This window comes from Durio zibethinus, chromosome 3 (assembly GCF_047325235.1).
Source record: "Durio zibethinus cultivar Kanyao isolate XHJ-2024 chromosome 3, ASM4732523v1, whole genome shotgun sequence".
Classification (NCBI taxonomy): domain Eukaryota; kingdom Viridiplantae; phylum Streptophyta; class Magnoliopsida; order Malvales; family Malvaceae; genus Durio; species Durio zibethinus.
In genome coordinates this window covers 30,942,198-30,956,743 of record NC_143164.1, presented here as the reverse complement: position 1 = coordinate 30,956,743, position 14,546 = coordinate 30,942,198, and the positions used below count along the sequence as shown (strand labels likewise).

General features: G+C 30.1%; 1 non-coding gene across 1 annotated transcript; it reads right to left on the bottom strand.

Annotated features, from left to right (window-relative positions):
* Positions 1-12,974: 12,974 nt before the first annotated feature.
* LOC149519744 (small nucleolar RNA R71) lies at positions 12,975-13,080 on the bottom strand. Its single transcript, XR_016341159.1, has one exon. It is a non-coding gene; the product is annotated as a small nucleolar RNA R71 (small nucleolar RNA).
* Positions 13,081-14,546: the final 1,466 nt, after the last annotated feature.

Genomic DNA, 14,546 nt, shown 5'->3' with positions numbered 1-14,546 from the left:
GCTTGATCTTATGTATTGATTGTATTTTTCTCATGTTTACTAAATTTTTAATGTGTTGGATTAATTTTTTATTGGAAAAATGCTAGTTGAATGGATTGTTTGGATGATTTTTTAATGTTTGTTTGGTTGGATTTTAAAGAACACAAAAAAAAAAAAATGGTGGAACATGTCAAAAGTTGGAAAGTTTTTATTTTTAATCCATTTTAATCTTGAATTTTCATGCATTATGTTTGTGACATTAAGTTAGAAAAATACCTTAGTTTGTAATTATGTTTCTAGGTCATGCATTTGCCACATGCATTCATTTATAGCCCTTTCCATAAAACCTTAAAAAAATATTTTTTTGTGAAACCCTAAACCGAAACCCAAATCCAAGCGTTAAACCCCAAATCCTAATCAAAACCCCAAATCTAAATCCTAAACCCTAAACCTAAATCCTAAACCCTAAACCTAAACCTGTAATCCAAACCTTAAAACCTAAACCATAATCTTAGACTTAAAAACTTAACCCTAAAACCTAAAACCCTAAACCAAACCAATTCCCAAAACCAAACCTCGAACCCTAAATCAATCATGCATTTGTATTTCATTTTATTTTGTCATCAAATGCTTTTTTATATTATCATGCATTCATACTTTGTCATCTATATTATATTTTCATGTATTCATCACATGTTATAATGTTCATGCATCTCATGCATTTATTTTCAAAAATTATTTTTCAAAGAAAAATATTTTAAAATAAGATAATACCTTAAGTAAATATAATCATCAAGATCTTGCCTAATGATAGGAGGATTCTCGATAATAATTATTTATAAAAGGTGTTATCTTGGTTTTATGGGGCAATTTGAAAGCTTTTAAATTATGAATATTTTTTAAACTTTACCTAATTATAGGAAAGTAGAAGAAGTATTTTGATATTTAAAGTGTTTCATCTTAATCCAAAGATAAAAAAGTTTTGTTTTAAATTTGATTTGTTTTTATTTCAAAAAAAAAGGAAAAAAGAAAAGAAATTAATTTTAAACATTAAGTAAAATAGGACTATTTTAATTAAAATTAAATGATAACATGCAATGAACTAGTATTATTTTCGACAAGTGCTATGGGATTGGTAATCCTTCCTATGTATAATTGACTTCCAGACTCAACTCTAATTTCACAGACCACAAATTTGTTCTTTCTCTAAAACTTTTTAAACCCATTTTAAAATGTTTTATTAAAAGGACAAAAATTTTTAGGTGACCAATCACACCCTGAAAAAAGATTGGTAGGGACTCCTCCTTGTTTTTTTTATTGAAAATATTTTTATCCTTTTGTGTTTTTTTTTCAAAATTTCCCCATTCATTCGACTTTTGGGTCAGCTCAACCCCGACTCCCAAGATGTTGCAACAGCTTGGCGACTCCATTAGAAATACATTTAAAGAGTCAAGCCAAAAATTCATTACACATAATCCTTAAATTTGGTTTAATGGTCATAATTGATATTTAATCTTAATTCTTTGATTTTAATTTTCTTGTTTTCTTAAAAAGTGAAAATTTTGAGAAAATTTAAAAAATTAAAAAAATGAAAAAAATTGAAGCATTGAAAAAAAATCAAAAAATTGAAAAGAAATCTAAAATATTATTGGCTTCAATTTTCTTGTTTTCAAAGAGCATAAAAAACAAAAAAAAAATTGTGTGTTTTACATTTCATGTATATTTTAATTATGTCATTTCATGCATATTTTAATTTTTACATTTCCTGGATATTTTAATTATGTCATTTATTATATATTGTTGTTATTTATTTTGTTCTTAATATTTGTGGGGCATTTAGGATAGGGGTAGTATAGGAAAATGTCAAAGGTTTGTGTGTTCCTTCTCACACATTCACATTGCTTTTAATGCATAAACTCTATACCCAGGCTTTTAACCTTAATTAGGACGAAGTAAAGTAACTACGCCCTCATGAGGTGTAAACCTCTACAATGGCTAGTGGAACATTTTCACTCAGATTGAACCGTTTCCATTTATAGCTTGTAATGGGTAAAGATTGGAGTGTCACACTAGTCTATAATAGATGATGATGTGAGAAGCAATTTGGAAATTTTAGATGCATCAATTCCCAACCTAGCATATAATGAACTTTAGGAAGCCAACCCTAGGTAGAGCTATATCACACCATCTCCATAAAAATTCTCCCAAATAAGTCATACGAAGGAACAACCTTCCTTTTCTTATTTGTTTTCTTGTTTATTTGATAGTTTGTATTATTTCTTTTAATAAAAAGGAAAAGAAATAAATCATTAAGAAAAACAATCCTTAATGTTTTTCTTTATTAAAAAAAAAAATACTTTTAGTAAAATTTCTTCTTTCATGTAGTTCGATTCATTTGATTTGTGTCTAAAATTGAAAACAAAAACAAAAGCAAAAACTGAAAAAATGAAGGGTTTTTCTTAAATTATTTGTTTATTAGCTTAATAAGAAAAGTAAATTTTTTTTTTTGAATTTTAGTCAATTTTGTATGATTCTTTTAGTGTCCCTAATTTTTCCTTGTTCTAAACGAAAAAAATAGAAAAAAAAAATCAAAAGAAACAAAAAAAAAAATCTTTGAATCCTAGTCATTTGTGCGATAGCATTTCATGTGTGCGTGTGTGTGTGTGTGTGTTTTCTTTTTTGAATTTTTCCTCCTAAAAAAAAAGTCTTTGAGTTTGAATGTTGTTTCATGTGTTGCATTTCATTCTTTCATGATTGGAAATAATAATATAATACATGTACCCCATCTCATACATATCATAATAAGATAATAGATGCATTCCATCCCATCCACATCAATAGATAGTACATATATTCTTTTTCATGCATATCTTAACAGATGGTACATACATTTCATCCCATGCACATTATAATAGATAGTACATGCATTCTATTTCATGCATATCATAATGAGATAATGCATGTTTTTTGTTTCATGTACATCTTGATGGTAGTGTTAACTTTATTGGGTTTACATAGTACATGCATTGCATTTCATGAAAATATATCTTATACATATGATATGTCAGCACGTTTTATATAAATATGTTACATTAGTCATAGGTATACATATTATCACTCATATAGAATGTCATTGCATTTCATGCATATAGATTCATGAATGATTGGGTCTGTAAAACATGCCTTGCATTCATGGGAACATATCGCAACATTCTTGTAACAGGACATTGCATTCTTTACATGCATATTTATGAATGATGTGAATTTTTATCATTTGGGGCCTTGTACATATGAAAATCCATTGTTTTAGGCATATTTGCATTTCATGACATTTTTTACATCATCATATTCATGTATTCATAAACATGTTTTGTGCATCATGTAAATTAGCATTTGTTTGGTGGCATTCATTCATAAGAATAATATCATAGACTTTTAGTTTAAACCCTTTGAAATAAAATGTCTATTTTGGTGGGTATCAGAATGGTAAAAATGAAAAACAATGGGTAGCAACGGGAATACCTTTAAAAACCTTTCTTAAACATAAGAGGAAAATTAAGCTCTTTCTCAACAATAATAATAAATTTTGACTTGCATCCTATGTATCATTTGTCTAAATTCATTGTTTTTTATACTAGCTAGGGACCAAGAATAGTGATTGTAAATATACTTTTGTTAAACCTTTGGAGCAAAGAGATATTATTAAAGGTCTTACCTAAATATTAGAGAATTTTTAAATTATCTCTTAAGGCTAATAATAAAATTCACATTATATGATTCTGACTTTAAGTAATTAATAGAAGGTTTAAAGATAGTGCATCTTAAGAATCATGGAAAAAAAGAATGTTAACAGGATTGAAAAGGTGGAAAGAGCCCAGAATGAGTTTAGAGAGATAGTTATAAGAATACAACAGAATATGGATAGACATTTGGCAAAATTGAAACAAATGTTAGCAGGTTTGACAAAAAGAAAAAGAATTGTTGAAACACATGGGGTGAGGGAGGAAACAATTGTTAAGGAACCATTATATCCATCTGGGTTCACTATCCATATGTTCAAGACCCCCATATGCCACTGGCACACCTAGCAACCTATTAACCCATCAACCTTATACTAGCACTTTTGCTAAGTTGGCCCTAGTTTAGATAAATGTCAATCTTAAGCTTACTCTATATGACCCCATTACTATGCCAAATTGGGATGATTCTAAAGAATAGGAAAAATTAAAAAGGGAGTCAGATCTACCAAGAAAAATAGTGATGAAGGATAAATATGACTTGTTGGAAGAGGATTGAAGATAATTGAATGCCATAATATAAATGAGAGTGTTGATGCCAGCAAACTGAGTCTAGTGCTTGATCTTGTCATTTTATCAAAATTTAAAACCCCAAATTGAAAAAGTATGATGAACAAAATGCTTCTTGACATACATCATCATGTATTGTCAAAAAATAACAAGCTACACTCATGATGATAAGTTATTGGTCCATTGTTTTCAAGATACCTTTACCAAGTTTATAGTAAGGTGGTATGCTCAGCTAAATCAAAGTAAGATTTGCTACTAAAAAGATTTGGCTAAAGCCTTTATAGCAAAATATAAACATGTGTCAGATATGGCACCAAATAGGTTATTTTTGCAAAATATGAAGAAAAAGGCAAACAAAACCTTTAAGGATTATTTTCACTGATGGAGAGATATAATAGCTCAGGTTCAGCCACCATTGATAGAGAAAAAAACTACAATACCTTTTGTAAGCACTTTGAAAGCCCTTTCTATGATAAATTGATAGGCAGTACCACAAAGAATTTTGCTGGCGTGGTAATATTAGGAGAATTTGTTGAAAATGCAATTAAAAATGGCAAGATCAAAGGGTAAGAAATTTCAAGAGCTAAGGAAACCCCAGCCACCAAAAAAGAAGAATTAGAGACCCAAGTAGTAACTTTTAAGAGCCCATCACATAAACCTTTTATCTTATACCAACCACACTCGACCGATTCCCTTATTATCCTTTGGCCAACCATGTATCCCAAATACCATACCTTTATCAATCAATACTAGTGCCAGCTTTACACCCTGTGTTTCAAACCTCTATTACTCTACCTATCACTAAACCAACTTCAAGGCCTCGTAACCAAACAAAAGCTTTTGGAAGGGCATGAGTCCAATGAAAAAGATGTCACATTGACCCAATTCCCATATCATATGTTGAGTTATTACCAAAACTCATTAAGAGTCATTTAATATCAATTATGCATCTAGAACCATTGAAACCTCCTTATCCCAAATGGTATGATGTCAATGTTATATGTGAATATTATAAAAAAGATCATTCCATAAAAAGTTACCCTACTTTCAAGTATAAGGCTCAAAGTCTGATTAAAAAAAAGCTTCATAAGTTTTGTTGAGCAAATAAGGTTGGATGTCAAATTCAAATTAAACTGTATATAGGTGTAATTATTGCAATGATGAAATAGGCTAAAGTCATTTGAAAGTGACTATTTTGAATTTCTTTTAAGGTTTATTTGGATTTTTGTTATGTGTGATGCATTTTCATGATGTCTCCACTTTCATCCAATTGAATCAATATTTTCTTCAATATTGTCTTTATATTCATTCTCAAAAGATTAAATGCTTTGAAGATCTTTCATAGGATTTTGATTTTAAAATAATTATTTAAGAATAAATCCCCACATGATTAATTTCCAAAATCATAAAAAAGAAAAAAGTGCCTTGAAACTAAAAATTAAAAAAAAAAGAAAAAAATGACAAAAAAAATGAGAAAAAAATGAGAAAGTTTTTTTTTTGTAATAAAATGAGTCTTGAAAGAGTTGGCGATCTCTATTAAAAAAAAATGGACCAAATACCTTTATACCCTTTGTAAGCACTCTTATCTCCCAAATCACTCAAATACTTTCACTTATCAATCATAACCCCTTAAGAGGTATAAACCTAAATTTCTAAACCTTGTCTTCATCTAATAATATTGTGATATAAATAGGTGGTATTCTTTTCCTAAGCAATGAACAATGAGACAGTCGATTTCAAAACAAAAAAAAAAAATTCTAAGAAGATTAGGCAAATACAACATTTTTCTTAAAGTTTGGATGTGGTAATTTGATAAATATCGATGTTATGTTGTACCTTCTAAAATTTCCAAAATCAAAGCCACCCAAATCTTTCAAAATGATTACAAGCACATCATCTTTCTAGTTCTCCACCTTAAAAATTGTCCTTGTCCGGTATCATAAAGCACATTGACAAAAAAAAAAGACTTTATTGCCCTTAAGACAATGTGAATTGTGATAAACCCTTTTAGTGGAGTAACATGGATTCCTTGACACTTTAAATGAGTTCACTCCACATGACCCCTTGTCTCACATTAACCTTCATTAGGGGTGGTATGCCAAAGCATAATACCTTTCTTGAATGGTGGTGGAGGCATCCAAAATGCATCAAAAAAATAATAATAATAAAAAGAGAAAAAAAGAGGAAAAAATTTGGTTATGACATCATGCAATTAAGACATTCAAATAAAACCAAAAACAAAAAGGTCTCAACAAATTCACAAAGAAACCAATGAAAGAAAACTAGAAAGTTTAAAAAAAAAAACCCTTACTTTAAACCTTTTTTTGAAAATAATTGCTCTTCACATTTGAGTGACCTATGCTTGAAATGGTAAATGGCCATCTTTCATTATCCCTTCACAAATACAAAAATTTATCCCTTGCTACTCCTTTTAAGTCTAATGAAAATTCTTTCAAAATAAACTTTAACCAAGGATTACCCTTTGAACTTGGAGGCAAAAAGGATACATTTAGGGGTTAAGTATCACAAAGTCCAAGAAAGGGACCTTATATGCTGAATGTAGATGTCAAATAAAAAGTCTCCAAAGTTTTGAATTCATTCAAAGAAAAATAAAAAGAAAGGTGAAATGAGGGGAAAATAAGAAAAGGGAAAGAAAATGAAAGAAAGAAAAAATGGGAAAATGGAAAAAATGAGGAAATAAAAAAAAACAAATAACAAAGAAAAAGCAAGGGAAAAATAAAAGAAAAGAAGAAAGAAGAAAGAAAAGAAAAAAATGAATGATTAAATGGAAGGCATGCGAAAATGAAAAGACATATGCCCCCAAATTGAATCCTTCAAATAAAAAAAAATTATCCTTAGTTTAAAATCCCTTTAAACACTTATCTTGGGCCATTTATCCTTTTCTTTGGTAACCCCAAATCTTGATGTATGTTACATTTCAACAAAAGTCCATATTTGATCAAGTAGTGATGCTTAAAATTGAAGAGTTTCTTTTTGAGAAATGGCCATAAATTTTGTAAACTTGTTTAGTCTTCTTTTATTCCTTAATTATCTGTTAGAACCTTTAATCCATTTTGGATAAGTTTGAATTCTTAAGTGTATGATGTAATAATAAAAAAAAGAAAACAAAAAAGGAAAAAAGAGAAAAAGAAAAAAGAATGTGGCTCTAAGGTGAAAACCCCGTAAAATGGTAGTTTAGAGCAAACTTGGAAAACCTCAAAGCCACTTTTGATATCGACTAAAGGTAACCCAAACCCCTTTTGAGAGTCTAAGGATATGAAAGTCCCAAAAGTTTAAGATGCATAAAATGGATTTGGTTTTGAAAATTTAAGCCTATTTTCCTCATCCTTAAACGACATTCCAAAACTTTAAGCCCACCATAACTAACCTTAATATCTATTAAAATGCCACATTTAAATACTAAAGAAAGTGCCAAACCTATTCAATTTATGTAGGATTCATGCTTTAAAGAAAATTTTATGTCTCATTTATAAGCCTGGATGAAAAAGTATACACCTATTTTATCCCTTTTAAGCAATGAAGTTCCTTTGGATGAACCAAAACCTTTATATTCAATCTAGTTGAAAAGAAAATATTTACCTATTTCATTTCTAATAGAGATCGCTAATTCACAAAGGACTACCAAATTCATATTTATTTAGATATTTTGCTTCTCTGTAATTATGAAATTTTATCATGTTGGGCAAATTTTATTGACCATTTTAAAAAAATTTTTGAATAACCAGTCACACATTTTATGAAAGATAAAGAAATTAGGTGAGAATCTTTAGGCCTATTTCTTTTTAAGAAAGAAAAATGTTTTTCATGGAATAGTTGATGTTGTTGAAAAAAAATATGTTTCCATAAATGATGGTTTGTCTTCTTGCTTTTACAATGAAATCCAAAGTGCATGTTGCATATTGCATGTACATCTTAGAAAGAACATCTGCATTTACCTTGGGACACTTGCATTTGCATCATAGTAGTCCTTGACGCTTGGAAATTTATGAAATTATGAACTTTTGAGTTTTGCAAATCTTTGCAATTCATGAATCTTTGATCTTTCCTACAAATCTTTAAAATCTTTGACTCACATGAAACTTTAAAATTTATAAGTTTTTAACCCTCTTACGAAACTTTGAAATTTACAAATCTTTAATGCTTGTGAATCTTCGAAAACTGTGAATTATTTACTTTGCTTTGAATCCAGGATCTTCAAATTGTGAATCCAAAGTCTGCAAAGTATGAATCATTTACTCTATTTTAAATCTAAAATATTTCAAACTATTACTCTATTGTGAATCTAGAGTCTTCTAAACTATGAATTGTTTACTCTGCGATGAACCCAGAGCCTTCAAACTGTGAATTATTTACTTTATTGTATATCCAAAGTCCTTCCAACTATAAATTATTACTCTGATGTGAATCCAGAGTCTTCTCAACTATGAATCATTTATTTTGTTATGTATCCAAAGTCTTCCAAACTATGAATCATTTACTCTATTATGAATCTAGAGTCTTTTAAATAGTGAATCATTTACTCTGGTGTAAATTCAAAGTTTTCTAATTGTGAATTGTATGAATCCAAAGTCTTCTAACTGTAAATAGTCTTTTGGTGTGAATCCCAATGCTTTTGAAGAATCTTGGTGTGAATCCTAACCTTTTTGGTATAAATTTTAAAACTTTTAAAAACTTCTAGTGTGAATCTCAGCCTTTCAGTGTGAATAAACTTTAAAAGTATCATGGTGTGAATCCCATCCTTTTCAATATGAATCTTTAACCTTTGAAAAATCCTAATGTGAACCCCTATTTTTTCACTATTTATGGGAATCCCAGTCTTTTAGTGTGAATCCAAACTTTTGAAGGACCCTTTGGTGTGAATCTTAAACATTTGATGAGAACCTCAAAGACCTTTGGTATGAATCATAAACCCTTGAAACAACTTTTGATGCAAATTTTGAACAAAAAAAGAAAAAAATATGCTTAAATCAAATAAGTCCAATTTCATTACTGATGACCTAGTCAGACTTGCAAATTTGGAGAATATTTATGATCATGAAAATCTTTTTCCCTAAGTACAATCACATGATATGAACAAAAATTTATGGAATCATACTGTTTTCTTTGCATTCATGACATACATTGCACGCATAATAAATTTTATCTTGGAGAAACAAATGCATTTGAAGAATGAACCCTTTTTTGTCAAAAAAAAATCAATCAATCAACAAACACCAAAAAACCAAAGATAAGAAAAAATCCTTTAAAAAAGATCTAAACCCATTTCAGAGCTTCCTATCCAACCCAACTTTCCAAAATGAGACTTTTCAAACTTTTTTGAGACCAATTTCACCCTTTTCAAAATTGATTTTTAAAGTCAACTACTTATGTTTATAGGAGCTTTTAAAAAAAGGGGGAAAAGAAAGAAAAAGGAAGAAAAATATGCGAAAAGGAAGGGTTGCTAAAAAAATGAATGAAAGTATGAGATATGATACTAAGATTGAGTTCTTAAAAAGAATAAATGTCAATGAATTTTGAAAGAGATGAGGATTAAGCCTATGTTAGCTGGCACCTATGAAGAATTAAGCCTAGATTAGCTAGAACCTATGAAGAGTTAAGCCTAGTCTAACTGGCATCTATAAAGATTAAGCCTAGTTTAGCTGGCACCTATAAAGATTAAGCCTAGTATAGTTGTTACCAAGAAGATTTTAGCCTAGTTTAACTGGCACCAAAGAAAATTAAGCCCAAACTAGCTGGCACCAAATGGATTTTTTTTTTTTAAAAAAGTTTGTTGCCTATATTCATAAGAGCCCTTTTTAAATAATTTTTAAAAGTTCATTGCCTATGTTAATATAAGCCCTTTTTTATTGCATTAAAAATTTTGGCTTTTTAGTGCTTATTTTTAGTATAATTTGACTATTATTTTAGCTTGTTCTTTAGCATTTCTTAGCAAAAATACTTCTAAAATCACCACCGTCTCATGTGTAGGTAAAAATGGAGAAAATGAGGAATTTTGGTCAATTTAGACACATTTGGAAAATTTTTGGTGCAAATTGTGAAAATAGCCTAAAACTAATGTCATTAAGTTAGATTGCTTTTGAGGGAGTTTTCTTAAACCTTTCTTCCATGAAATTTTTTTAGCGTTATTTCTAGCATTTTTTAAAATGATTTTATTGTTCAATTTACTCGTGGAATACTTGAATTTTTTGTAGTAAAAAATAAAAACATACATCCATGCAAAAGGCTTAACAAGGAGAAGAAGTAGCATTATTGGCATGGAATACAACCTTCATTTGCGAGAAAATTAGGCATCATATTTTGGCATTCAAAGGAAGACTTCAAGAGGTGATTATATGGCATATTGGAGAGCTTTCATTGTTCATAACTTAGACTTTTTGGAAGTGGCAAAATGGATGAGGAAGGCTTGCAATTGAGGAAGAATAAAGAAGCATACAAACAGCCATGCACCAAGTGCAAAAGCAAGGAGGAAAGAAGTCCCTAAAAGCTCACCTCATTGTAGATATTTTGGAGAAAGTTTTTGGGGTTTCATTCACCACTTACCTGCCTATAAATAGGAGTAGAGCCAGCTATTTTAGAAAGACTTTAGCTTAGGATTTTTTTTTCTTGTTCTTTAATTTTGGCACTTTCCTTTACTGCATTTTATTTTCTTAGCAAAAAATAGCCCTTGATCTTTATGTTTTTCTATTGATTTTGATTGCACTTCTACATTTCCTTAACCATTTTTCAGCGTTCTTTACGATTTTGGTCATAAAACTTACAAATTTTATTGATTTCTAGCTCAAATTTACTGATTTTTCATTGATACTCAAATATGTTTTTGAATTTGCCAGTTCTGACCTACTTGCGGTTTTTTTATGATATCTCATTCAATCTTACTTGTTTTTACTCAAAATTTTATTCATAGTTTCCTAATCCAATTAGCTACAACATAAATTCAACTTCAAACTCACACCACAACATTCCGGATCAAGCTTGGAAGATTAATCTAGTTATAGGTGACAAGTGTAGGTTAGATATGATCAATCAAGTTTGGTGTGGAACTGTTCTCTCTTTGGTGAGTTATTTATCTTTTTTTCACTATAAATCCTTAGTTTTACTTGTTTACTTGTTGATTCTTGCTTGATTTAGTTTATTTATTTACATTTTATTATTGTTTGTATCATATTTGTAGTGCATGCTTTATTTTTTGTGTTTTTTAGTGTTGTTTAGTTTGCTAGCTAGTTGAGCTATTTTTCCTTTATTTTGCTGCAAATTTTTTGTTGAAATCTATGGTAAACTTGCTATTTGATCTGGCTTTAGTTCATTTTAAGTTCATGTTCATTAGAAAATTTTAAATTTATATTTTAAATTTATATTTTTAATTTGTGAATTATTAAAATTATGTTTTAGCACAGTTGTTGTTTGCTTAATTTTTTAATTCCTCCATGTGACTTTTCTAAAATTTGTTATTTTCACTGTACTTTCTTATCTTGTTCCTTAGTCAAACTTTAAATTTTCAGTTCATGTTAGCTTGAGTTTGCATCATTTTGAGCTAGAATGGTAGTTTCAAATTCAGATTCTAGATTTTGCTATACTTTTGGTTTTCATGTTCTAGCTTAGATTTCATAAATTTTTTTATTGCTTCCATTTCAAATATGTTTTTACTTTAAATCATGTTTAGCTCATTGCATTTCAATTTACTTATTATTTTGAATTTTATTTTACTTAGTTTACATTTTGCAATTTTACACCATACTATATTTGTGTTACATGCTTTGGTTGATTTTTTTTTTGTAGTTAGTTTTCATGTTCATTTGTTAATCGAGCCAACTATAAAAAGGCATGGGGATAAAAGGAACTTAGCTTAGAAAGTTTTTCCAAATCTCTATGGGATCGACATTTTGACTGAAAAGTCACTTTTACTACTTTTCTGGCCCATATACTTATAGATTTTTCAAATCAAGTTTTTGGCACCGTTACCAAAGATTATGATTTAAGAGTCCTAGATTAATATCAATCTTCACATTCTCTTCTATAGATTGGGTCCCTTTAGTGTACATACCTTAGGCTAGAGTTTAGATTTGTTTCAATTTTACGTGTATATATCCTAGGTTTCTTTGTTGATTTTTTTTCTTAGTTGTATATACTTAGGTTTCCATTTATAGGTTGATCTTTAGGTATAGTGTTCTTAGGGCCCATGTATGCACTTTGTTAAGAATCATGTGTTGATCTCTTTAGATCTTGAGCTTGAGGCTACTCATAAGAGGATTAGGAAGAAAAAGCAAACTGATCTTACTATCACCATGCCCAAGCAAGACACTAGAGCCCTTAAGGATTATGCTGTGCCCAATCTTCATGGTTTTTAGCCTAGTATTAGGAGGCTAGTGATTCAAGCCAATAATTTTGAGATTAAACTTGCAATCATCCAGATGATACAACAGTCAATGCAATTTAATAGTCATTCGAGTAAGGATCCAAATGCTCATCTTTGTAATTTTTTGATGATTTGTGATACATTTAAATAAAATGTGTTACTGAGGATGCCATTAAGCTTAGGTTATTTCCATTTTCCCTTAGAGATAGAGTCAAGAGTTGGTTAGCCTTGATGCCACTAGATTCTATCACCACTTGGGATGGTTTAGTACAAAAGTTTATGGCTAAATTTTTTTCGTCCAACCAAAATGGCCAAGCATCAAAATGAGATCACTACATTTGCTTAGCACGACTTGGAGGCCTTGTATGAGGCGTGAGAAAGATATAAAAAGCTCTTGAGGTGGTGTCCACACCATGGACTACCAAAATGGCTGGAGATTCATATTTTTTATAATGGGTTAGTGCCTAACACTAGGATACTTTTGACATAGCTTGTGAGCTTATTAAGGATATAACGACTAATAATTATAAGTGGTCTAATGAGAGACATCACCCGATGAAAGCTTTAAGGGTGTACGAGGTTAATGAGCTTAAAGCGCTTAGTGCTAAAGTAGATTATCTAGCCAAATTTGTAGAGTCTTTACATAGTAAAGTTACACCTTTAGAGCTGAGTATTAGTCATTCTAGGTTTACTCATACCTATAATTTTTTAGCTATGTGTGATGTATACAGGGTACAACACCCAAGGGAGTCATGTCCAAGCACCTACCCAAAAAGTATCTACTATTTAAGATAAACCCTTAAGCAATCGAATAACCCTTATGTTTCCACATATGACTCACGTTGGAGGAATAATCCTCTTTCTATCTAGTCCATTCAGATACCACAGAGACCTCAATACACTAGACCACCTTACGCACTAGGTTTTCAGCAGCCATCATATTAGCAACACCTATAACACATACCTCCACATCCATCTATGTTAACCCTTGAGAAAAAACCCTTAGTTAAGGATCTTGTAAGTTTTTTTGTTAGGGCTTAGACCTCATTCATGTAGAATTAGAACATCATGTTTTAAAACCACTCAACATCCATAAAAAACATAGAGACTTAGATTGGTCAATTAGCAACCCTCTTTAGTACTTGACTATAGGACACCTTACCTAATAATATAGAGGTCAACCATAGAAGGGAAGGGAAGAGCATTGCAAGGCAATCACACTTAAGAGTGAGAGGTAGTTAGCTAGTGGCCAAAGCCTGATAGGTTCTTAGGATGTGGTAAATGAGGAGTCTGGTGTTGATGAGCCTAATAGAGACCTAGCTCATAATGAAAGGAAAAACAAGAAGAAGAATAAGGGTGTAGTAATTATTCCTACTCAATTACCACAAATACCATCATCTAATGCTATATCAAATTCATCTAGGCTTATTTCTTCTAAAATTAAACTACCTAGACCTTACATTCATTTCTCTCAAAGGTTTAAAAAATAGAAGGAAGAGAAGCAATTCTCTAAATTTCTTAAGGTGTTTAAGAAGCTGCACATTAATATCCCATTTGCATATGCACTTGAATAGATGCCTACCTATACAAAATTTATGAAGGACATTATTTATAAAAAAAAAAGATTGAAAGATTATGAGACAGTTACACTTAACAATGAGTGCACATCTATGATTTAGAAAAAACTACCTGTGAAGCTTAAAGATCCTAATAGCTTTATCATTCCATGTACTATAGGTAGTATGTCCTTTGATTGAGCCTTGTGTAACTTAGGTGCTAGCATTAACCTAATGTCTTAGTTCATTTTTTAAAAATTAGGCATAAGAAAGGCTAAACCCACCTCAGTTACTCTGCAGTTGATCAATAAGTCATTGAAATACCTTAGA